Genomic DNA, 24953 nt, shown 5'->3' with positions numbered 1-24953 from the left:
AAAAGAAACATGAGAATTGAGTATTACAGCTGACGAACGGTGTAGTGTGTGTCGAGGGTACACAGGGGCTTTCTGCTTTAATAGCTGGGGTGAGAAGAAGCAGTTGCCACCATGCTACTGTCCTTGACTCGGACAGCAAAGCAACGTCCACAAGTTCAGCACAGCCGGTGAGATGGAGAAACTGATAGCAGACCGGACTGTGTTCTGTTCACGGTTGCAAGCAGCAACATTGTATGAAGAAAGAGAACTTGTATATGAAGAAAGAGAGCTTGTATACAATTGAACTTTATGAAACCGAACTAGGTACCTGATACAGAGTGGTCCGGCACCATGTGGGTGCTCTCTCGAAGGACTCTGTTTGGTACCACCTGAGCGGGTAAGAATTATTGAACTGTGAAATCGAAGTGGTCCTGCCGGGGGATAGGTTGAATCCTGTGCCCATTCGAAAGTCTTCGATTATCTGTAAGCTGAAATTGGTCTGAGCCCGGAAGAGAGGGACTAATTGTAGAAAAGGGGTCCGAGCCTGGAAGAGGGGGATCCTGTGTGAACAGGAACACACCCGAAAAGATATTCATGTGGCAAATGTAAACCAAACTGAGGGTTGCCTGCGAATTAAAGCTAGTCTGAACCCGACTGAGGGAAGCTATTTGTGAAAATAGTGTTTAGCCCAGCTGAGGGGGATCCAGGGTAAAGAGTAAATCGCCCGACTGGAATAATTGGAAAGGAACTTTTTTTCGTTGCTTCTGGTACATCAGGCCCTCTGAAGCAAGAGACTTTTGTTTTTTTTTTTTTTTAAATATATTTTTATTGGCATTTCTTAAACATTAACTTTGCGACTCAACATAGTCCCAAACTTCCCTTTCCCACCCCCCTCCCTCCCCTCCGGTATTAGTGTCTCTGCGGTCCTTCGAGTCCCATGTGTGTTTCTGATTCAGCTTGTAAACATGTCTAAGATTCGGATGTTATGTGGGCACCATTGGAGCATGTAGTCACTTTTCAGGAAGTCTTTGGTGTCTCCCCAGTCTGTAGCGAATTTCTGTCTGTCCCCTTGGAGGGTATATGTTATCCTTTCCATCGCCACATATGTCCATATCCTGTGGAGCCATTCTTGCGTGGTTGGGGGGGTCTTTTGTTTCCAATGTTGTGCTATTGCCAGCCAGGCGGCTATGAGGAATCCCATAAAATTACGTTTTTGTGTCCTATTAAGTGTTTTGTCTGTGGGAGCCCACATGCCGCACATCCAAATCTCTTCTTCTAGGTTGGCCGTGTCCTTGAATATTTCTTGCATCTTATTTTTGACTTCCACCCAGAACTGTTGTAGCTCTCGACAGTCCCACCAGATATGTCTCCAGGTGCCCACTGAGTCACATCCCCTCCAGCAGTTATTTTGTGTTGTCGGGAACATTTTATGTAGCCTTTCCGGGGTGTAGTGCCATTGGATCATCACTTTAGTCCATGCTTCCCTTGTTTGAATTGCTTGCGTCCACTTGGGAATTATATACCACAGGTATGTCCACTGCGTTCTCGGGATTTGTTTTCCTAGCGTAATTTCCCATTTTTTCATGTAGTACCATGTGATGTGTTCTTCTTGGATGTTGATGAATTTGTAAAGGGAGGAGACAAATTTCTTTTCTCCCGTTTGGGTTAGTATGTAGCTCTCAAACGGGGTTGGATCTCTGGTCAGTGCCTTCGTGATTCTGGGTGACATGAGCCAGTGGTGGATTTGCTCGTACTGGTATTTGTCCTTCTCCGTGAGGCCTAGTATATCCTGGCAGTCTGTGAATGATTTTATCTGCCCTCCCTCAAACATGTCGCCCACTTTCGTGCACTCTGCGTTTCTCCATTTCTGGAATGTGCCTTTTTCTACCCCTGGGGGGAAGTCTGGATTGTCGAACATTGGGATGAATGGAGCTGGGTCAATCGTGAGGGTTTCTCTTTTGGTGGCTCTGTCCCAGATGTCCATTGTGGTGCTCAGGATTTCGCTTCTCTCGATGTTTTGATGCCTATGTGAAGCAAGAGACTTTGAATAAAATAAACTTGGGCACAGAAGGCCCTGATGTTGGTAAAAGGAACTGTGACCTTCTGCAGCAGAAGCCCAAGAGGGTGCTGTGCTCGAATGAACCGCCTTGTCCCATGCTAAAAACATCGAGAAGGGAGGCCAACGGCCTACACATCATGATTTATCATTTTGTGAACACTTCTTTCTTTTTGTGAACATTATCCCACACTATTTGTAGCATAGCGGTAAGTATTGGAAATAGTTTATTTTAGTTTAGGCCCTTTTTATTTGTCTAGACTCCACCAAGACTGTATTATTATTATTTGATGGTCGTAGCTTGCTCCCATCTTGGATTTAGGTTTAAATGGGTGTTTTTCCCACCCGTAATAAAGTTCAATAAACACCACCCTTGAACTTTGATCATTTCTGTCTGTTTTACCTTAATACAATGCCTTCCTTACGGTGTTTTGTATCATTTGACAAAGGCATGGTTTTGTATGATGCGGGTGAAATGTGACATTTTACAAAAAAAGACATGTTTTTGACACACCAATAGGAAAAACATGAAAACTAGAGAAATAGTTCAGAACTCTTTTTTTGTTAACATATTTTAACTGTCATCAATGTTAGATTTGGGCTGCAAAGTAGTTTTTTGCATGACCTTTCAGAATAAAATCCCCCTTTTGAATGCTTTGTCCAAAACGATGGCTCGTAAACAGACCATTAATTGTAAAGAGCTTCCACTTTAAATGCTCTGCTAAAACAAAGAGCGGGATTAGTCCTGTGAAACCCCACAGGGTCTGATGGACTGCTGGGAAGGTGGCAAAGGGGAGGCACCTGGGTTTGGAAGCAGACAGTGGCGACTCACTAAGACAGGCACCGGAAACAGCCCTCTGGCTGGAATCAGCACAGCCCTGTATTACTTTTTTTTTTAACTTCTTTTTATTGGTTTAACAACAAAGGAAAAATACATTCCCAACTCCCCCCGCTTCCCCCCCTCCCCTTGAAGGCAATTGCTTATGTCCGTGGTCCATTATCGCCATGGGCCACTCGCCAAAGTTGTTAAGTTCATAACAGAGAAACCGTCGTCTCGGCCACCCCCCCCCTCTCCCCTGGGAGTGGCCTCTCCTTGTCCGTGAACACATGTGTTGGCATCTTGGAGTTGTGTCTATATTATCCATTATTTGCTCCGGCCCCGGCCAGGCCGCCTCCTCCCCACTCACTGAGTTCCCTCTGGTCTGTGTTCTGCCCCCGGGCACAGGGCATAGGCGGGCCAGCCTGTCCTCCTTCCGAGTCATCAGAGTCACTCCTGTTGTTTTCCGCCCCGTCTCCGAACAAGTCCCGCACCAGGGTGTTCCACGCCAGTATTCTGGCTCCGCTATTGCCTTCGCCCCTCTGTGTGGCTCTCGTCCAGACGGTCGTTTCCGCTATCGCCCATTTTTGTAGATCTGCCCACCAGCCCTCTGCCGAGGGTCCTTCACTCGTGTTCCATGCCATTGCTATGCGGCGCTTCGCCAGTATTGTCATCAGGTCTTTCATTTTTGCCACGTGTGCCATCTGCCTGTCCCCCCTCGGGAACAGGCCCAGTATATACAGGCCCAGTATATAAGACCTAGGTGACCAGGCCTGCATATGGATTCCTGCCATCCTCGCCTTATTCTTCACCATATTCCAGAACTCTGTTATTTTGGGGCACGACCAGAACATGTGCACCATGTCTGCTTGTTCTTCCCGGCAGCGTGGGCAGCTGGGAGTTTGTCCTTTTCTTATCTTCATCATTCTTTTGGGAGTTAGGTATGCTCTATGGACTATGTAGATTTGCAGCTGCCTGAACCTGGCATTCCTAGAGACTTTTTTAGTGTATTGGAGGGTTCTATTCCATTCTCCTTCTTGGAAGGGCTGCTGGAGCTCCTCTTCCCACTTTGTCCGCACGTTCAGTATCTTCCTATTAGTGGTACCCAGTAGTTGCTCGTAGAGCCTGGACACGGTGTGTCCTCCTTCAGAAATGTCATACCAGGTATCCAGCGCCCCCCCAGTATCCTCTGCCTCCGCCTCTGGCATGGTTCCCCACCTCTTCTTCATTGCTTGTACTAAGCTGTTATACAGGATGAACTGGCCCTTGTAGACCTCTTGCTCCTCCACCAAGGACTGGAATCCGACCCACTGTCCTTCTTGCCACAGGTCCCCTATTTGGGCTACCCCCTTGTCCTCCCATTGTGCCCTGTACGTGGCCAGGCTTGTTATGCGGGTATCTACCAGACCCGCCAAGGGGATCTGTCTTGAGCAGGGGTCCTGCATGCCTTGCGTCTTCCAGGCTCTTTCCCATAGCGTTCGGCCCAGCTGGGCCATGTTAGGAAGAGCCCTAGCCTGGGCAGCTGGCAATCAGAGGAGTTCCCTCAGGTAATATTGCCTGAGTGCTGGTCGGAGGAGAATTGCGTCAAAAGGAGATGTCCTCTCCCAGCCATCTCACCACAAATAGGAGTTGTGCCGCTAGGTAGTAATACAAAAAGTCCGGGAGTTTGATGCCCCCCCACTCGTGGCTCCTCTGTAATGTAGTCAGTGCTACCCTGTTTCTCCCCCCCTCCCCACAGGAAGGTCCTCACCAGGTTGTGCAGGCGTTTAAAGAAAGCTCCCGGGATGTTGTAAGGGATATTGGCAAAGTAATATAGGAGCCGGGGCAGGACCGTCATCTTCAATAAGGCCGCTCGGCCTATCATCCCCAGCGGTAGGGTCTTCCAGAACTGCATAGTGTGCTCAATTTTGTTCAGGGCCGCCTGCGTGTTGGCTATGTGTGTGTCCGCGGTATTGTGGTGAATGTCCACCCCCAGGTATCTAAAGGTGGTCGGGGTCCATGTGAGGCCCAGGTGCGGCAGTTGATCTGGTGGCACTTTTCGCAGGCCCGCCAGGGGGAACAGTGAGGATTTCTCCCTGTTAATAGTGATTCCCGATAGTCTACCGAATGCCCCTAGTGCCTCGAGTAAATCTCGTAGGTGGGTGCGTGGGTTTTGGACGTAGAGCAGTATGTCGTCTGCGTAGATCGATATCTGGTGTGTCACCCCGTCGATCGCTATGCCCGTATCCATATAATCCGTTCTTAGTTAGACCGCGAATGGCTCCAAAGCTAGAATATATAACATTGGTGACAGCGGGCACCCTTGTTTCGTACCTCGCCCTATGCTCCATTCCCCGGAGACAATCCTACCCGTCTTGACCCTTGCTCTCGGGTCTTTGTAGAGCAACTTTATCCATCGGAGGAACCCCTGCCCTATCCCAAAGTGGGTGAGTGCTCCCAAAAGCCAGTCCCAGCTCACCGAATCAAATGCTTTTATCGCATCTAGTGAAGCTACTGCGCACTCCCCCTCTACTTGATTAGTCCTATCAATGACGTAATGGAGTCTCCGGAGATTCCACGTCGTGTTTCGTTCTGGTACATACCCTGTCTGGTCAGTGTGGATCAGGGTGGGTAGCACTCTCTTGAGCCGGTTAGCTAATGCCGCTGTCAGGATTTTGGAGTCCTGGTTTATCAGGGAAATTGGTCTATAGGACCCACACTCGAGGGGTGGTTTCCCTGGTTTAAGTATCGGCACTACAATGGATTCCGACATGCTATTCGGGAGCCTCCCCGTCTCATATGCCTCCTCTAATGTTTCCAGCAATCTAGGGGCTAAACTGTCTCTGTACCATCCGGTCCCGGGGTCTTCCCTGTCGGCAGTTGGGTGATTACTTCCGCCAGTTCCTCCACTGTGAGGGGGGCATCCAGCATTTGGGCCTGCTCCTCAGTGAGTTGCGGGAGCCTGATTTCCGCGAAGGCGTCCTCCAGGTCCCCCTCCTCCCCCTCTTGGACTTTTGTGTACAGCTTCTCGTAAAATTGCGAGAACACCGCGTTTATATCTTCCTGGGACCTTACCACCTCCCCTTGACTATTCTGGATTGCGTTAATTGGTTCCCGGTTGGTCTCCTGTTTGGTTAGCCAGGCCAGGAGCCTGCCGGGCTTATCCCCCTCTGCGTGCAGCCTCTGTATGTACTTCCCATAATCCAGGCGCCCTAGTCTTTACCAAGTCACCATGCACTGTTGCCGCAGGGTGGTGAGGTCATCCTGCTCTCCTCCGATCTCCCCCGCCCGTTTCTCGGCCCTCGCAATCTGCCTTTCTAACGCGTCCAGGTGGGTTAGGGTTTCCCTCCTGAGTCCTCCTGTCTTCCCCATTGCCGCACCTCTGACCACCACCTTGAGGGCCTCCCAAATCGTCACCGTGCTGTCCACACTACCCGAGTTATGCTCAAAGTAGTCTTCTATCGTGCTTTGGATATGTTCCTGGAATTCCCCGTCCAGCAGTGCTTCTGCCCTTAGTTTCCATGTGGGCGTGGGGGCCCCCCTGTGTGTATGTGCCCATGTGACTCTCAAGGGGGCGTGATCAGACAGGGTTCGTGCATGTATATGTGCCCCAGTGAATTCGCCTAATGTTTCCCTTCCCGTGAAAAGGTAATCAATCCGCGTGAATGTCCCATGCGGAGCACTGTAACGTGTGTATCCCCTTTCCCCCTCATGTACCTTCCTCCAGATGTCTTCCAGTTCCAGCTGATCCAGTATCTTCCGCAACCTCCGTGCTGGTGGCGCTGGTCGTCTGTGCCTATCGTCCGAACTGTCTAGTCGGGGTTCCAGTGTACAATTGTGGTCTCCAGCCCAGATGATCGTAGCGTTCCTGTACGGGGCCAGCCGGGGCGTGAGTGACTCGAAGAAGGCTGTTGCGTCATGATTGGGGGCATAGGTGTTCACCAGGCACACCTCCCGATTCTCCAGCATTCCATGGACGATCAGGACCCTACCCTCAGTGTCTTTTTCCTGGTTGATGAGCTGGAATGGGGTGCTCGGGGCGATCCAGGTCATCACCCCCCTTGCGTAATTAGAGTACGGTGAGCTGTACATCTGACCTCCCCATTTTTTGGCTACTTTGGTTTGTTTTTCGACCGTCAGGTACGTCTCTTGCAGCATTGCAATGTGGGCTCTCGTTTTATTTAACCAGGTGTAGACCCTCAGCCTGTTGACGTATGCATTTAGCCCTCTAACATTCCATGTGACGATGTTTAGGTCATCTCGGTTCTTGTGGGGCAGGCGCTAGTGGCCCTCTCTGTCCCATGGGCCCGTACACTTTCCTGTCCTCTTGACGCGTCTCTTTCCGGGGGTCCTCGTCCCGCATCTTTTCCGTGGTATTTTGTGCGGTTCACACGTCCTCCATCCCCCGCGTTTCCCAGGGGTTTAGCTGCTCTTGCAGTTCTTGGATTCGTTTTTTCCCTGGTGTTTTCCTTCAGTGCGCTTCGCTGACCCCTGGCGCCCGGGGTCCGCCTCACGTGTCCACCCTCCGTGTCTCTGCCGTGGTTTCTTAGTCTGCCATGTCCTTTTTCCCTCGTGCCTTCACCCCACGAACCTAACCTCCTAACAACTGTAACTAAAAACAACGTTAACAAACGCCCAGCCTCCCTCCCCCTGCTCGGGCCCCACCGCTCTCCAGGTGTCGCCTTCCTTCCCTCAGGCTTACTTGTCGCGGCGTAGTGCCTTAGAACTGGCACTATAAACATTGTCTCTGCTTGGGGTTCCAACTGTGGGTCTTGGCGGTCCAGTTCCAGAAGTCTTGTACTCCCAGTATGTTCTTGGTTTAGGCCTTGAACTTGTGAGCTGTTGGTTATCCTGCTCTTTCACTTTTTTACAGGGAGTATCCCTGTGTCTTCTCTCCCGTTTTGTCTTTAAGTTCCTTGCAGTGAAGTGGTGTAGTAACCTGCGGCTCGCTGCAGTGTTCCTCAGATTTATTTCGCCCAGTTCTGCCGGGCGCCCGGGTCTTGCGTTCCATCTTCAATCTCCTTCTCTGTCACGTCGGGGCGCCTCTCTGTTCCATCTGTTCCCCTCTTCCGGCTGCGGGAACCCCTGTTGGTCCATCCACAGTTGGGCGTCCGCTGTGGTCTCAAAGATCTGTGTCCTTCCGTTATGTAGCACTTTGAGTTTAGCCGGGTATAGTAGCATGAACTTCACGCCCGCAGCCCTAAGGCGGTCTTTGGTCGGCCAGAACTGAGCTCTCTGCCTTTGCACTAGCGGGGGTAGATGGTTATCCTGGCTCCATTCCGGGTTATGACTCCACCGTCTCTTGAGAACGCCAGGATTTTTTCCCTGTCTTTAAAGTTCATGATCTTCGCGATCATAGGCCTCGGTGGTGCCCCCGGGCGTGGTCTCTTGGTTAATGCTCTATGTGCCCTTTCCACAACAAAACCCTGGGACAGGGTCCCGGCATCCACCGCTTGGATCAGTAAGTTCTCAATGTAGTTTGTGGGATCTCTGCCTTCCTCCCCCTCCGGCAGCCCCACTATGCGTACATTGTTGCGTCTGGCCCTGCTTTCCGCGTCTTCGGCTCTGCGTTCTAGCGTTCTGATGCGTTCCAGTGCCTCTGACATTTGTGTTTGGGAGGCGGTCATGTCCGCTGTATTGCTCTGTACCTGTTGTTCTACCGTTGTCACTCTCTCTACCAGGTTTCTCGTGTCCTGCCGAAGGAGCCCCACGTCTACGATTACTGCATCCAGCTTGCCTTCTATCGAGGTCTTTAGTGCTTCTATGGCCTCCAGGATGCTCCCTTCCACCTGTTTGATCTCTCCGTGCGCCACATGTGACGTTACCGTGTCCATTTCAGCTGCCTCGGGCTGCTGATCCTCGTTCTTGCGGGCAAATGACTCCATGACCGTCTGCCTCCCTCTACCACCTCTTGGTCTGTCTGGCATGTTGGTTTCGGTTGCTGTACGCCAGTATGCGGATCCTGCTCATGCAGTTTCGTAGTGGTAGCCTGTCGTTGTTGCTTGGGCCAGGGTCTGTACTATGGTCCTCCTCTCGTGCGGATAGCCTCACCCCGTCTTCCGTGGGGTGGTGTGCCCCTGGCTGTTTCTTCCGTAAGGGTGTATGTGGGAGTAGGCCCGCCCGTTGTGTGATTCGTGGCTCTTCCAGGGTCTCTGTCACGGCTGTTTGAGTGGGCTGTGTCCTCCCACGTATGTCCTGTGGTCCCCAGGGCGGGCTCGGGTGTGGCCCCGCTGTCTGTCGCCGTCCGCCCCAGCGTGTGTTAGTGGAAACTGGCCTCCCGCAGGGGCCCGTCACAGACGCGTCACCCTTCAAGGGAGCGTCCCCAGGTCGGGGCCGGACGCTCTGTTCACCCCCTTCGTCCTCTGGCCTCGGGCTCTCTTCCTTTCCCCGGCTGGGGCTCCCGGCGCCCGATTACCCAGGGGGTTTCCGCTGGAGCTCTCGGCGTCCTCACCTCCAGCCCCCCTTGCTGTCTGTCAGGGGGGGGGCGCACCTTCCAGTCCTCCGGCGCCGCTGCTGCCCGCCTGGTCCCTTTCCGTTCTGCCACGGCTTGTGCTGCGGTCTGTGGGCGTTCACGCCTCCTCCGTCTATCTCGGTACAGCGCTGCGGCGCATCTCTCGGTCTCCTTCCTTCTCCCGGGCGGCTCGATGGTCTTCACTGGGCTGGCTGTCCACCGGCGGCGCCCCCGGGTCCTGTCTTCCTTCCTCCTGCGCCCACCTTCTTCTCGGTGGCGAGCGGCTGTTTCAGCGAGGCGCCTCCGCCATTTTGCGTGGTGGTGCCGCGTATCTCGCAGTCTCCGTTTTCAGCCTTCTCAGTCCCGATTTTCCTCGGACTTTCTTCTGCTTGTTCTCTGGGCTTTCCGATGCCTTCCCCAGCTTTTCCTCTGTCGTTTTCCTTCTGTTTATGGCCTTTTTCCAGGATCTGTCTCCGGATCGAGTGGGAGCTCTCCAAGACTAGCTAACGCTCGCATGGCCGCCAAGCCACGCCCCCAGCCCTGTATTACTTAGTATTCTCTTGGCAGCGAGCCCCCTAAGAGCGCGGGGCCAGGGCCAACGGCACATACTGCTCATGCTCCAGGCCAGCCCTGTTTGGGGGGATATATGTTTAAATTATATCATGGTTTTATATAGCAGTTGCTTCTGCTGTAGCTGTAATAATAGCTGTTATTGTTATTCATATTAATGGTGCATCCTTTATTGACCTCAGGGAGGATGAATAACCAACCTACCTTGGTCAAAAAGGCTGACAACAGATTTCTAGGGTGTTCTAGGGAGCCAATAGATTGAGGGAGGCTAACAACAACAACAAACAAACATTGATTGACAAAGCAAATCATTTTGGCCTTTGCATAGTAAATATCTTGCACTCATCCATTGCCCACTCCTGCAATTTGCCTCTCTACTTAAACCCCTTTTGCACACTTGCTCTCCTCCTTTCAACCAATGTATTTTCAACTCTCATTTAATTTGCTCCCTTTTCAACCTGCCTCACATCATATACTTTACTCTCAGCCCCATAAAATTACTCAACCTCTCACTGTTCTTCATATCACCCCATGAACTTTCAGACCTCTCAATATTATTAAGCCCTCCACTGTAGCTTCTTTCTTTCTCTTGGTTTGTTTCTTTATTTCTTTCTTTCAATTCTGTTTCCTTAAGGCCTACACCAAATCTTGGTCTTTCACATTTCAACCACCACATTCTGTCTTCTTTCATGCTAGAACACTCCACTCTGTCCTCTTGTGTTTTGGCCCTTTAACTCTCAGCCAGCCTCTCACAACATCCCTATCCCCTATCCTCTCATCCACTTTATATAGCCCCCCACCTCTGCTATCAACCACACATTTCACTCCATCTACATGTAGTCTCCCTGTCACACTCTCGGCCCCTCCTTTCCTTCCCTCAACTATTATGTTTCTAAATAAAGCCCCCCACTCTCAATCATCCTCATTTCTTCCACTCCTTGTCCCAAATATCTGCTCCTTACGCCATCCTTCTAAACTGAACGTTGCATTGCAGCCTTTGATTCAGTACTCATTTCATGAAACATATCCTGTGGGGACACTCTGCTAAGGAACCATTTCCGAGCCACATACTGCACAGAGGTCGGCTTTGTTACTGCTCCAGGGTGCTGTCCTGAACTAGAACGGATGCCATCTCGGTATATACTCTGGGCCGATGCGGCTATTTCCTTTCAAGTCTTTTTTTCTGAAGTCACACGGTGTAGTCATACGTTTCTTAATTCAAATAATGCCAAAATTGGGGCTTATAAGCCTGTTGTTATTCCTGCTACTGTTCAATGACTGTGAGGGATATGTGCATTTCATGTCTATTTTTGTAAAATCGATTACACTAAAGCATGTAGATTCTGTCATCTGATGCACCATAAACTGGTGTGCAAACGGATGAGTAGGTTTCTTCTTGGTGCCACAAAATATACCTGTGAAAAATTAATCGGGTACTACTACGTAAACCCAAGACAATGCTACAGACAGAAGCAGCTTTTCCGAGCCACATAATGCTCGGCAGTCGGCTTCATTTCTCTGATCCGGGGCACTGTCCTGCACTAGAATGAATGCCATCGCCTTATATACTCTGATATGGAAGATAGAGGTCGAAGTGAAGAGAGAAAAGAGCAAGAAAAGAAGACAACATTACCACTTCTTATGTGAGTCGTGATCATGCAGGACCTAATCATCATAAAGAAAAAAACATGAAAGATATCAATCAAAATCCAGAGATAAGGCGACCGTGCCTCCTCAGTTAAGCGCCGCTCCTACCTTTCTGAAATCCTCTGCCACTCATGAGGAGTGGGAAGCTTTCAAGCAGGCAATGGTCAAAACCTTTTAACAAGCCCTGTGATTACTGCTATATCGGCTGCTCTTCGAGATATTGAGTATAGAAAATCCTACTCACATGTCTGAGCTCAGACCGCAGTGACACCCAGAAGGAGTCCCACCCTCAGTGTCAATGGTGCTGTGAAGACATCATGAAGCAAGACACAGACAACAGACTTAAAGTTCATAATGAAAGACTTTTTTAAATCAAATGTCAGGATGGTGGAAGGCCTAACTTGCCCAATGCTAAGGTGGGGTTTCTGTACCTGAATGTGAAACTAAGGAATGTCTGGGTCAAAGAGTTCAACTTAAGTCTGTCTGTGGCCAAAACCTATACTTGTCCTCACAACTAAAGCTAAACCATGTGTAGGGATGTCAATAACAAAATAAATTGTGTTCATCTCAAAGTTTTGAGGTTCTTCCAGCTCCCAAGTTATCTTTCAGCTGCTGTTCCTCAAGTGCAAGAAATAAGTCTCAAGATTTCCACTCTTAAATTCACGGCAATGATGACTTTAATTAACTGTTGTATTTTGCTCTTTTATTATTTACATAAATGAACAGTTTCTTGGTATGTCGGGGGGATTATTTGATTGTTGTTTGCTTATTGATATGTTATTTCATTATGAGGTTTTGATTTGTGTTCTCTGGTTAACTATTCCTTTCTGTATTTGACTATTCTGTGATTTCTTTAACGACATGCTAATAAAGAGATTTGAAAAAAAAAAGTTCACGGCAATACAGTTCCACACAATTCTCGAGGTTCGCTTCGCAAGTTCCAAGCAACACAGTTAAAAAAACAAAAGATCTTGAGGCTCCATTCTCAAGATAACACATATGGTTTCTCAAGTGTCGGGGTTCCCTTCCCCAAGACTTTATCTTAACCACCTATATGCGCTTTAGTCTTTTCAAATGGTTTCACAAAATTGTCCACTTGACCCTCCTTCTGGTTTGTCTTACCAGTTCACTTAGTGTTTTCATTGATTTATTTCACAATGTCGTTGGTTTTCAGCATTAATGGTTCACTGGTCGAGGCGCAGTTGTCAGACCACACAGTCCACCCATCACAGGTCGCACAACCAGGATCCCTGGGCTCTTCAGCCCACACAGGTTCTTTGGCAGTGACTCCTGTGCACCAAATCACCTTCACTTAGTTCCTCTTTATTGGCCTCTTGGCTTTATGTGCTTCTTTACGCTCCTGTGGCTTCCCTTTGTCAGCCTCGTGGCTCTGTCATCACGTGCCGCACACCTCCTGCCAGTCTTTGGCCTTGTCGCACTTCATTCACTCATATAAGTTCACTTTGGGTGAGATGGGGTGGGTTTGTTCATACCCCACCTTTTACAGCTTCTTTCTCACCGGTGCCCTTTTCTGTCATTCACTTTCACATAGGGCACTTGGGCGGTTCTCTATTATTTGTTTTACCCATAAGGATTTATTCCATTCAATAGTCAATGTATTTAGTTTCAAGGTTCCAATCGATTTGTGGTTCACTATATTCTGTATTCAATATGCACTCATGTTGCTTAGCTTTAAAGTTCCCATTCAGTTCAGTATTCAATGTGCATTTGTTTGGCTTAATTTAAAGTTTCCATTCAGTACGGCATTCAGTATGCGTTCGTTTTTCTTAATTTGAAGTTTCCATTTAGTTCGGCATTCACTGTGCATTTGTTTTGCTTAATTAAAATTTCTCAATCAGTACGACATTCAATATATATTTGTTCTGCTTAGTTTCGGTTTGATAGGAGTGCTCCGGTCTTTGAGCGCCCTCCCCAAGACTCACCGGCTCCAGGTGTCTCCTCTGGGTGGCTCCCGCTGCTTCCTCTGCCCTTCTGAAGCCGGGAAGTCCACCTTTACGAGCTACGAGCATAGCTCGTCTGGCGGGTAGTACCTTCTGCATGCCGGCAACCTGTATGCTTCTTCACGGACGTGGATGGCGTCCTTTCTTCTCCTAGCTTTCTCGCAGCTCCTGCCGCGCCCTCAGTGTCACAGAGGCTCCCAGACCTGTTGCAATTTCACAGCCCACTCCTTATGGGTCTCGCAGGAGCTCTTGGATATATGCCTGAATCCTGGCTCCTTCTCCAGCCCCACCACGGCTGCCTCCTTCAAATAAAGATCCCCTGCTGGTCTCTCCCCACCAGGCCTCCCTCTTGTTCTCTTTGGTGTACTCTGTCTCTCATTTTATATACCGGTAAACAATTAACAGGTTGCAGGTGTGTTCTCTTAATTGGGTCTGCCTGACTTTGATTAAGGGGACGTGCCTGACTCTTACAACACTTTGCAGGCATCTTCTTTGTCCCAGTACTAGAGTGGTGAAATGGTATAGTGTTCACTACTCTTAGTCCCCTCTTCCCAGTTCTGTCAAGTGTCATATATGGAGAAATGAGGGGAACAGCTTTATAGTAACCCATAGAGGTTGGGGGAGGGTTAGGTTGGTCATCAAAAGGAAAAGGGGGCTACCATGTCTTGTTAGTGTGTGCCCCATTTCCAGTCCCCAAGGACCCTCCATCCAGGTGCTCCTCCCTCGCTTCTCCACCCCAGGGGCAGAATCCAAGAGCGATGGCCTATCCTGGCCACCTGAGAAGAGGATCCAGGGTGTTTAGAAGTGAGAATACCCTCAGGTTTCTCACAGTGCTCAGTATGCCTTCCAAGTCCCCTGAAGTGAACTGCTGAGAGTCAAAGCCTTTAGCACCAAAGCCACTGACGGCAAGGCCAGAGTCATCGGCTCTTTTTTTATTTATTTTTATTTATGGTGCAATAGCCAACATTTGACTTATAACACATTTCGACATACAGTATACAAAAATAAAAACAGTAAAAAAAAAGAGAATATCATCCAGCAGTTTACAAGTTTTAAATAAAAAACACTTCATAAAGGAAAAGATGGAAAAGAAATTCAAATCAACACAAATAGTTCAATCTGTTACTAACTTCAATTCCCTTAGACATCTTCCCACCTCAATTGATAAAGCCATCTCATTACCAGAAGATAATCTTGCCCAAAAATCATCAGTATTAAGATGAGACTCATCATGGACAAATCTACCAAAAGGTCTGTCCCTGATACTCCAAGTCCCAAGACAATTAGAAAATAAATGCTTAATAGTCTGGACTTCACTACTTGGGCACCCGTCACAAATTGATAAGGTGTCCCCTTCTTTATCTCTAATAGCTAATAATTCTAGAGTAGGAAGTAAATTTAAACGGAATCACAGAAAAGTAGATCTAAACCGAGGGTTAGGGGACTTCTTTAAATAAGCAGGCACAAATGATAAGCGTTTATCCAGCAGTGTCAAAGAGGGTGATCTTTTGGTTCTTCGCATATCATCAATCGTGTGAATCCAATCAACCAATTTCATTTTTTTTTCACTTTTAAAGTGTTCTGCAGAAGCAACACAACATCAGTCACAGCCAGACAATAGTTCTAAGCATTTTTGTCCTAATCTGTACAGAAATCATTGGTCCCTTGTTGCAGATCTATAGCTGCTTCCTCAAAGAGGGAATTCTTAGGAGGATCTAGGATTAATCTGTAGAGAGTCAACCACTTCCACTCTAGCCATGATCTAAGTGACGAGAGACCAAGTTCACAGGGCAAGAAAACAATGGGAACACAGTCTGGGAGACCCAAAGTATGTTTCCAAATCCTAGATTCTATAGCATCCCATTCTATGTCCAGAGCTACAGCGTTATAATCCAAACCATATAAAATGATGGGAACTACCTTCCCAATATAGAATCTTATAAGGGGAAGGATAGCAAATTTGCCAAACTTGGAATCAATTTTTTTCATCTGAGCACCTAGTTTCACCAATTTTAGATCAATAGATGACAGCAGACTAGTCTTTGATGGAAAAGATCTCAATTCAGCTCCCAGATAAGTTAATTCTGAAACAACCTCTACGGGAGACTGATCCAACTTTCAAGCAAAATTCTTCACTATTTTATTTGGTCTCTTGAATAGAAGAATCTTGGATTTTAAGGGGTTTATACTTAATGTATTGCTCCTAGCATAAGATTCTAATGCGATCAGCAGACGTTGCAGCCCCATTTGTGAATAATCCAGGACTACTATGTCATCCGCATATGCTAGCCAATTAATTCTTGCATTGCCAATGGAAGGAGATATTAAACCAATATCCTGCAACAAGTTAGATAAATCCGCCATAAAGAGGATGAAAAGCAGGGGAGCTAGTAAACAACCTTGTTGTACCCCTCTAGTAATCCTAATTGGATCAGAAAGCAAACCTGCTCTACCAAGTCTGGCCCGCATGTAGTGGGAGTGCAGCTCTCTCAGAATAGAAAGTAAACCAGGAGGGATTCCCCTGGCATCCAGTTTTCCCCACAGTAAATTCCTATCAACCATATCAAATGCCTGGGATAGGTCGATCCAGGCTCCAAAAAGGGGAGGGCCACCCTTGATAAATGATTTGGCAGCAAGGCAATTCAGGACAAGCCCATTCAATGAAGTGGATAAGCCCTTTCTAAAACCAGATTGCTGCTTAGGGATAATTCCCTTTGTTTTAGCCCAGGTTTCCAATTCCCCTAGAATGATGCCCGAAAAGATTTTACTATCGGCATCTAGCAGAGAAATAGGGCGATAATTAGAGGCCAGTGACCTATCACCCTTCTTATAGATGGGTATAACTATAGATTGTTTCCAGGAGTCTTGAATTCTCTTCTGGGTAATGATGTTATCGAAAAGGGCCTTTAGAACCTTCGCCCAGGTAACTGGATCCAATTTCAAAATCGAGTTACTCAAACCATTCGAACCAGATGCTCTTGAGGCTGAAGATTTCTTGATTAGCAATGCAAGGTCTGGAATGTTAAATTCAAAACACCAACTGGACATTATATCCTCAACCGAACACATTGAAGCCTCAGAGTCATAAACCTTGGCAACATGGTCAAGCCACACCCCCTCTTGGATAACAGAGTCATGTTTCTGGTGATGAGTTACCTCATTCAAACCCACCATTGACCAGAAATTCCGAGAATTCCTAAGGGATAGGGCACAAAGCATTCTCTCAGCATCCTGCTGAACTACCAAATGCTTATGGGCACAAAGCCAATTCCTATAATTATTTTTTAGCTTTGCTACTCCCTCCCCATAAGCTTCACACATAGACCCAATCTCTTTAGGATAGATCTCTGACGCCTCAATTCAGTTTTTCGAGCTATAATTTGAGCATTAAAGGAATGTTTATGCAACCTGTGGGATTTCTGCATGGGAAACTCCACAGGAGCCGAATCAGACAGAAAATTCAGAAAAACCCCAGGAGTACAAAACTCAGACAATTGCTGAACAGATACATAACTCATCCTATGTCTCAGCTCCTTGTTTAGTAGTTGACCTCCTTTGGGAAACTTTCTAATAACATTTCCTACATTATTAATAAAGAGCTCTTGGTCATAGCGAGGGGCCGCTGAAACACAATCATAAGACAAGGCCACCTTCAGCATAGCATGGTCATCATTGCTCCCATCCCCCACGATCAAACTGCAGCAATTCTCAAAAATATTTTTTGAGATTAAAAAATAATCAATCGTGGAGAAAGAGGAACCTTTGTGCCAAGAAGGGGAGTTCAGAATATCCCCCCAAATGTTTCCATTCAGCATAAGGAGATTCCAATCCTGTATAAACTCTACCCATATTTTGCTATTGTTGAACTTCTGTTTGAGGTTGCCTGACCTAGGGTCCAGTGTAGGGATACATTGGGAGTTGAGGTCACCGGCAATAAAAATATCATCCGCCAGGTATCGCAAGGAACAATCAAGTAAACCATCAGAAAGGGCATACAAAAACTCAGTTAATGGAAGGACACCAGGGTTCCAATACAAATTTACCACTGTCCAACTTGGACATTCAATAGAACAACTTCTTGACAGCCTCACCATAAGAATCCCCTGGATACTTTTTGAAATAACAGAGGATTTAAAGACCTCATTACTAGAGGCCACCAAAAGACCCCCCATTGGTCTACCAACCCCCGGCGCCAAGGCCAACTGCTGAAAAATAGAGTAGCCATCTATACCAAGTAAACAAGTTAACCAAGTTTCTTGAAAAAGAATTAGGTCAAATGTTTTAAAAATGTCTGATCTTCTAGGCTCCTCAGAGAAGGAGGCATAGCCTCTAGTATTCCATGATAAAATATTAACCTGAGTCGACCCTAGAGCTTCTGATGGGTCATACCCATTTTAAGAAAGACTTGTGAGATTACTTCGGGGAGCATATCCCACACATCCGATTGAATGGTCCAGGGATAGACAGTGGGACATACAGAACTCTGAGCCCAGGAATAATGATCCTGCTCTCCAATTGATATACGGATTGTGCTTTTGTAACCAGGGCATTCCCAAAACCATGGGGTATTGGGCTGACTTAATGATGTAATCCGCTCTTGATGATGGTTTATGGAAAGTTGGATCTCTTTAGTTTGCAGGCTTATGGGTCCTGAGGAGAGGGGTCTTCCGTCAATTGCTTCCACCGGCTGCATGGTATTTCGTGTCTCGTACGGAATATGATGACTAACAACCCAGTCTTGATCAATGAAAATTCCCATAGCTCCGCAGTCCACCAAGGCCAGAATGGGATAGGTCTTGTCTTTGGAGGGCGACAGGAAGGCCTCTAGTATCACCAAACGGTTTTGTCCAGGAGAGTTCAATGATGGAATTGATGTGGAGCAAACATCTCTCGCCCGAATCTCTGCTCCATTTAAGATCGGGAGCTGGCGTTTCCCGAACGCCGAGGAGGTGCCAGAGGACATTCCCTGACCAAATGTTTGACTGAAGCACAATACATACACAAACCCGTATGGATCCTTCTCAATCTTCCTTGAGGTGATATGGGTCCACGAAAGGCTCCAATTTGAATGGGTTCAGGTTCTGGGGCTGGACTTGGGTTTGCGTCCGTTCTGGCTGTGCTCTCAAAGGACGTCTTGGGTGGATTTCCCTTGGATTTCTTCCTTTCGGCCTTCCTTTCCTGGAGTCTATTTGCAAGGCCAGGTCCATTAGTGCTTGGAATTAATTTGGTCTGACCACCCTGGCCAGTTCATCCTTGATCTCATCGTTCAGGCCTCTCCTGAACAGGGTAAAACTAGCCTCAGAGGACCAGTCTGCTTCCTCAGCCAATTGTTTAAATCTGGTCACATAAGTGAGCATATCTTGGTAGCCCTGTTGAAAGTCCAGAAAGTGTTCTTGGGCAGTATAGACCTGCTCTGGACTGTCAAACATGCCTTTAAGGGCCTGTATGAACCCATCATAGTCGTCTAGGAGGGCATCGCCGGAGTTAACAAGGGGTGTTGCCAAAGTTAAGGCGTTGCCGGAAATGTGGGATATGATGAAACCCACCTTAGCCCTAGGAGTCGAGAAATAATAGGGCTTAAAGGTAAAGTGGACCAGGCATGAATCCAGGAATCCGCAAAGTGTTTTTGCCGAACCATCATGCTTGTCAACAATACCGACCAACAGGGCACCCTCCTTTGTAGCAGAATCCCGGGATAAGACCAATTGTTTGAGCGCAGCGTTTTCCGCCTTAAGATTTTGACCCTCGGTTGATAATTGTTGCATGCGTCGCATTAAGTCCTGCACGGCGGCTTCCATCTCGTTTTAGGTTCGATCGGGTGGCGTCTCAAACTGTCAAGGAGTTCCCCCCTTCTCAACTGCGTCCGGAGTTTGCCGGTGTCTTCGATCGCTGCCTTCTTGCGAACGCTCCTGGTCTTGAACAGCGCTGCTCGAGTCTCGTCTGGTTCCAGGTTGCGTTTAGTTCCGGGAGCGCGGAGTCCAGGAATCCGGGAGTCTGGGAAAGGCTAGAAATGCTCGGAACCAGGAAGGGGGAAAGGGTCAGGAGCTGGTAATAGCACTGGGACAAAGGAAACAATACTGCGAGCTACGAACACACGTCTGGGGCTACTCTGCAATAGCATTGAGACGCGCAGAGCCGCGGAAGGCATGGTCTATAAATAGTGCATGGAGCGAGCAAGGGCTTCAGCTCTGGACGGCCATGTTGGAAGTAGTACGGAATGTAAGCCCCGTTGAGACAAGGACCAGGAGGTCCAAAAGGGGCGTGATCTGAAGTTCATGACAGCGGGGGCACATCATGCAGCCCTTCCTAGGAGGCTCAGGGAGGGCTGCATGAGGTGTCATCCCCAACCATTTGGGGTGGAGGGGGAGAGGGCCACCACAAAAGGTGGGGATGGACCCCCAATGCATGGGGCAGTAGGGTTTGGGCACCCTGGGGGCAGATTGGCACACTAATATGCCCATCTGCGCCAAGCGAAGTAGGGTAAACAAAGAAAATAATACAAAATTGTAGGTTGCTTTTTAGGGGGGGCTGAGGGGCACCCTACATTGCCGGCAAATGTTCTACTGTAACGGGGGTGGCCCTCACCTCCATCACAAATGGAGGGCCCCACCTCATGCATCCCTCCCTGGCGGCAGATAGGGGGGCCCACCTCATGCATCCCTCCCTGGGGTCAGATGCCCCTTCCTAGGAGCAGATATCTGCCCCCAGGGAAGGTTGCATGCCATGGTCCCCATTCCATTTTGGGTGGGGGGGAACACCCCCCCCTTTCCTTGAAAAAATTCCCTGGTGGTCCAGTCGGAGGGGCACTCCCCCAAAACCAACCATGTTTCCTTTCCATTTTTTTTTCATTGGCCCATCCCTAGGGGCAGATGGGCCCTAACCTGCAGGTCCCATCCTTTGGGGGGCCTGCTGCCCACACTTTCCTGGTGGCCCTCTCCCCCTCCCCCCAAATGGATGGGGGGCCACCTCATGTACTCCTGCCTGGGGGCAGAAATCCCCTTTCTACTTCGGTTGGGGGGAGGGCCACCCCCCTTTCAATCAGTAAGAAATCCATGGTGGCTAGTGGCCCCCTGTCATGATACCTACTGTTAGGGAGAATTCTCTCTTTAGGCTGAATTTCCTAACCTAGTGAGTCCCCCAGCAGCTTTGCTGGATTTCTGGAGTTTGTTTTTTTCTCCTGCCAAGAGTGAGACTCTTTTTCTCCCACTCTTGGACATGATTTATAGTGTTCCTTTGACTGTTTAATGTGTTTTATGGGCTATGGGGTCCTTTACTCCATAGGGTCTCATGTGTTTTTACTATGTGTGTTACACAGCACCCTCTGTGCAGTAACACAGGGGTGTCATAGTGACACCCCACCATAGACTCCATCCATACCCTGGGACTGACTACTGTCTCCCAGGGCATGTAAAGTCACCATTGGCTTTACTAGTCCCAAATTATGAACAGAAACCAGTACAAACCATCATATTGTGGACGTACTGGTCGGGCCAATTCGATTGCCCCGGGGTCTGTTAGTCGAGGGGGCACGTCTCCGTCCCCCCTGATCGAGTTTTGGCTGGTGGCAGTGGAAACTACTTTTTATATTCGACCGCAAATATTTTCCTATGGGATTTTCCCATTGTTCGAGGCTACCAACTTTAATTATTTAATTCTCATAGCCTTGAACATAACGCTGGTTTATTTATTTAATATTAATTCCCCGGTTGGTATTTTTTGCCAAGACTCGATTCTAAAATGGTGTTTGTGTTCTCTTCTGTGACTCCAACCCAAGTCGAGCCCTTTGTTCCACTTTTTGGCGGGCTTCTCCACAGAAGCCTCCAAAAGTGGTGCCACACTGTCTCGGTACCACAGAGGGTGTGGGAGGGGGTTTAGGCACCTTTGACTGAGTTACCTTGGTAACTCAAGTCGCACTCTTGTGTGATTGGCCCAAGTGGTGAGCCAGCCGGCTCACCACTTAGCATGTTTGATTGACAGCTAGGCTGAGTGAATGGGGGTATGCTGCATAAAAGCAGGGCTTTGGGGACTGGAACTTCAGAAGTCGCCACAGGACCTGAGAATCCGACGAGGGAGAAGCTGAGCCGACCTACCATGACGAGCCCTGCGGAACCGACTCACCACTTCCCGACGACAGAGAAGATCTCCCGGCTGGAGAGGCTTCTTCCCCTGACTGGTGGGCACAACCAGTTTTACCTTCTTCTCTTCGCACCCCAGCCAGGTTTGTGGTCGAACTGCCCGTGCCAAGCACCCCGGCGGCCGGATAGCCACTCGCCACTGAACCGCGAATCAACGGACCGCTCCTTGTACCTGAGAAACTCCACGGCTGGTTTCTTCCCTGGCAGTGCAACGGACTCCTGTCTTCCTCCACGACGAGATCCTCTCTTCCCCCGGACGAAGCACCGGCTTGCATCCGCTGCCAGGAACAACTGCCACCGCTGGAGTATTCTCACCACTTAAGGTACCGTGTCTGCCTGGCCTCCCTTTCTAAAGATTGCTACAAGGTAATAACGCCTTAACCTTCTGGACTGGGCTGGCCGCCTTGACCCTCTAACTGGTCCCTTTCTTTGGTCCAACTCCTTTTGGAACCTTTACAAGACTTTTGTGTACTGCAACCGTGTGACCTTGGACACATTTTGTTTCGATCCTCTTAAAACGGATCCGGCCTACTGACTCTGAATTCACGGTGTTACTTTGCCTTCCTCTCTTGTTATGTTCTTGTAAAAGTGTTGGGATCTGTTTCAACTTATTCTCTGCTTTCCTCTCCCTTTTTAAAACGAATTATTAGAGTGCCATCTACGTTAAGCGCTCACCGCTGTCTGAAAATTAGTGGGGCTTTACTTACGACTGGTCTAAATATTCTTTTAAGGGAGTGTATATCTTTTAGTGACCGTGCTTTTGAGTTGCTTACTATTAGTGCCTGTGTGTTTTTCTAGATGTGGTTTTAAATAAATAATTATATCTCTTTTACACCAAGCCCTGGTCCGCGTTTACTTGTTCTACTGTGTTCTCTTGACCTATTGTGGATACTCTGTATACTGCCTAACTCTTCTTGAGGGAAGTCTGACTGCTCAGCCACAGCTACCAAGTGAATCTGTGTGGTACAGACTGCTACCAAGTGGGTTTACTGCCAAACACCTGTAGTCCTAAATCTTTTGCAGTGGTCCCAGAGGGAACTGCACAGGTTTCTGCCTAACACCTACCCCCGGGGAAACAGACCAGGTCCAGCAACCCCGGAAGCAGGCATCAAGTTATTTTGAGCAAGCCTAAAAACCCCTGCTAGGGGCTGTTTGGGTGCGGTCCTGGCACCATAGGCGCCAGGCTCATAGAGTAGAACTTACCTGATGCAGACCATGCTGCAGAGCTCCAGCCACATGAGGCTTGGAAGGGACTATTTTACCTAGGGACTATTTTTTACTAGGGTGGGTCTGGGGAGGAATACTTACCTGGGACTACTTTGGAGGCTATTTAAACCACGCCCGAAGAGCAGCACACGCTTCGCGTTATTCTGCATCCAGCAGCGTAACGCTCACCGTGTCTGTAAGCCTGCATCCAGTCTTCTGCCACGCCCGCCTCGAGTCTGCAGCTCCTAGAAAAAGGGAGGAACAGAAGGGGAAGAGGTTAGAATAAGAGCAAAACCTTCGATCCTTACCTGAATTCCGGATCCACCACGCCTTCGAGCTGGAAGAAAGAAGTATTTTACGCGCGCCGCCTCGCCTGCTGCAGCGCCGCGCTGAACTCACCGGCCTTCGCTGCATCCTCACGATCCACCGCATCCTTCTGCACGTTCCCGCCGCACTCTGGCACCTAAAGGGAACACAAGAACAGCAAAGGTGAGCCAAGGGAATAAATTGAGGCAATAGTAACTACCCCCATAGACTTAACTGATTACCGCCGGGGGTACTATTCCTCTTCACGGGTCGGCGCAGTCTCCATTGCATCCTCGCCGTACCCCGGCCCCTAAGGGGAACAAAAGGACAACAAGGTGAGACGAAGGGAGAAACAAGGGGAACTCTTCTCACCACAATAGACTTACCTATTATTCCCCGAACTTCATATTTTCTCTCCACACCTGAATAAGGTAGCAAGCCACAGGTTACATTCTGGCCTTATTTTGTTGAACTGTGTAGGATAAGCCAAATCCTTACCTGAACTTTGTCAGCTACCACGAGGAACTCTTCGCTGGGGTCAAGATGCAAACTGCAAGGAATCGGACAAGAGTGAAAGTCAGACATGTGAAATCTTACGAACTACATACTTTTCAGAGTCAATATTGTTCTGGAACTCACCAATTCCTTCGAGCCAGTGAAGCAACTGGTTATCAACGCGCCCCTGCGCTCAATACAGGATGGAGCGCTCATCTTTTCAAACCATCAGGTGAGACTATAAGAGGGGACATCAAAGGTGATCTGTGGGGAGAACAGCGGGGGTGGGGGGATTTATTTTTTTTTTCATTTTCACCCCTGGGGGCAGTGATCATCTGCCCCCAGGGGTCTCCACTGTGGCCCCATGCTTCAATAGTTCCAAGCTTCATTCCTTTGTTCACAGTTGATATTGTTCATATTGGCCCAAAGTTATACGGGCGCATTACCATTAGGCGGTAATGGCCCGCTGGCGAGGGGGTTATTGCCATTAGTATTCCGGGGTTTGAAACCCGGAGATACTAATGCAGTAGTCAAACCTTTTCAAGCGCCATTTCTTTTGCCGTTTGAAAAGGCGGTTGCAGCAGTACGCGCTATTTCTAGAAACATTAGAACGCATGTAGTGCTTAATCACTATGGATCAACAGGGCGCCATTTTGGGCCAAGTTGATCCTTAGTAATGAATGGTGGCGTCCGGAGGTAAGTAAATAAGCTTCAGTGTACCCGGTGCACGATGCATGCAAATGCATACACAGGATTACACTGTGGTATAGCTCGGAATCGAGCCAATCCACATTAAGTGTATCCCGTGGCATTGACGCACCGGGTACTAATACTTATTACATCCCTTTACTTTGGGTTCACTGCATTTTGCACATCATCTTTCATTCATTCAGCATTTACTTTTGCCCTTTTTCAGCCCCCAGAAGCTCCCTGGCTCGAGTGCTCCTTCTTTGTCACTCACCGGCCCCTGGCGTCTCCTCGGGGCGGCTGCTTTTCCTTTCTTCAGCTTCGCACACAAGGTGCTATTGGATTGCAAGCCCCGCTCGCACTTCCTTGCTCTCTATCTGTGGGTTGCCGGCAGCTCTGCTTGCTTCCCGCAGACGCTGATGGTAGCTTACAGCTATCAGATTTCTTCTGTGTCCGCAGCTCCTGCTGGGGACACCCAAATAGTGAGGCTCCCACTAATGTGGCCCGTTCATGGCCCGGCCACGCCTCGGCTCCGTAGTGCCTTCAACATTCTTGCTGGCGTCTTATCTGTCCCGCAGGACTCAACACGGCCGCCTCCTTATGCACAGGATTCTCCCCTCAGGCCCACAGCGCGCGGCCTGGCTTCTCTCCTGCTGATCTCTCC

At 48.7% G+C, this 24953-nt stretch overlaps 1 protein-coding gene across 2 annotated transcripts in view; it reads left to right on the top strand.

Moving 5' to 3' along the window:
• Positions 1 to 24953, top strand: part of IQCH (IQ motif containing H) — a 1923049-nt gene that overhangs the window by 468351 nt on the left and 1429745 nt on the right. The window lies entirely within an intron of this gene.

This window comes from Ambystoma mexicanum, chromosome 11 (genome assembly GCF_040938575.1).
Source record: "Ambystoma mexicanum isolate Mex_15411 chromosome 11, UKY_AmexF1_1, whole genome shotgun sequence".
NCBI classification, from domain to species: domain Eukaryota; kingdom Metazoa; phylum Chordata; class Amphibia; order Caudata; family Ambystomatidae; genus Ambystoma; species Ambystoma mexicanum.
Note: the sequence above shows the minus strand (reverse complement) of the source record. Positions and strands in the feature narration are given on the sequence as shown.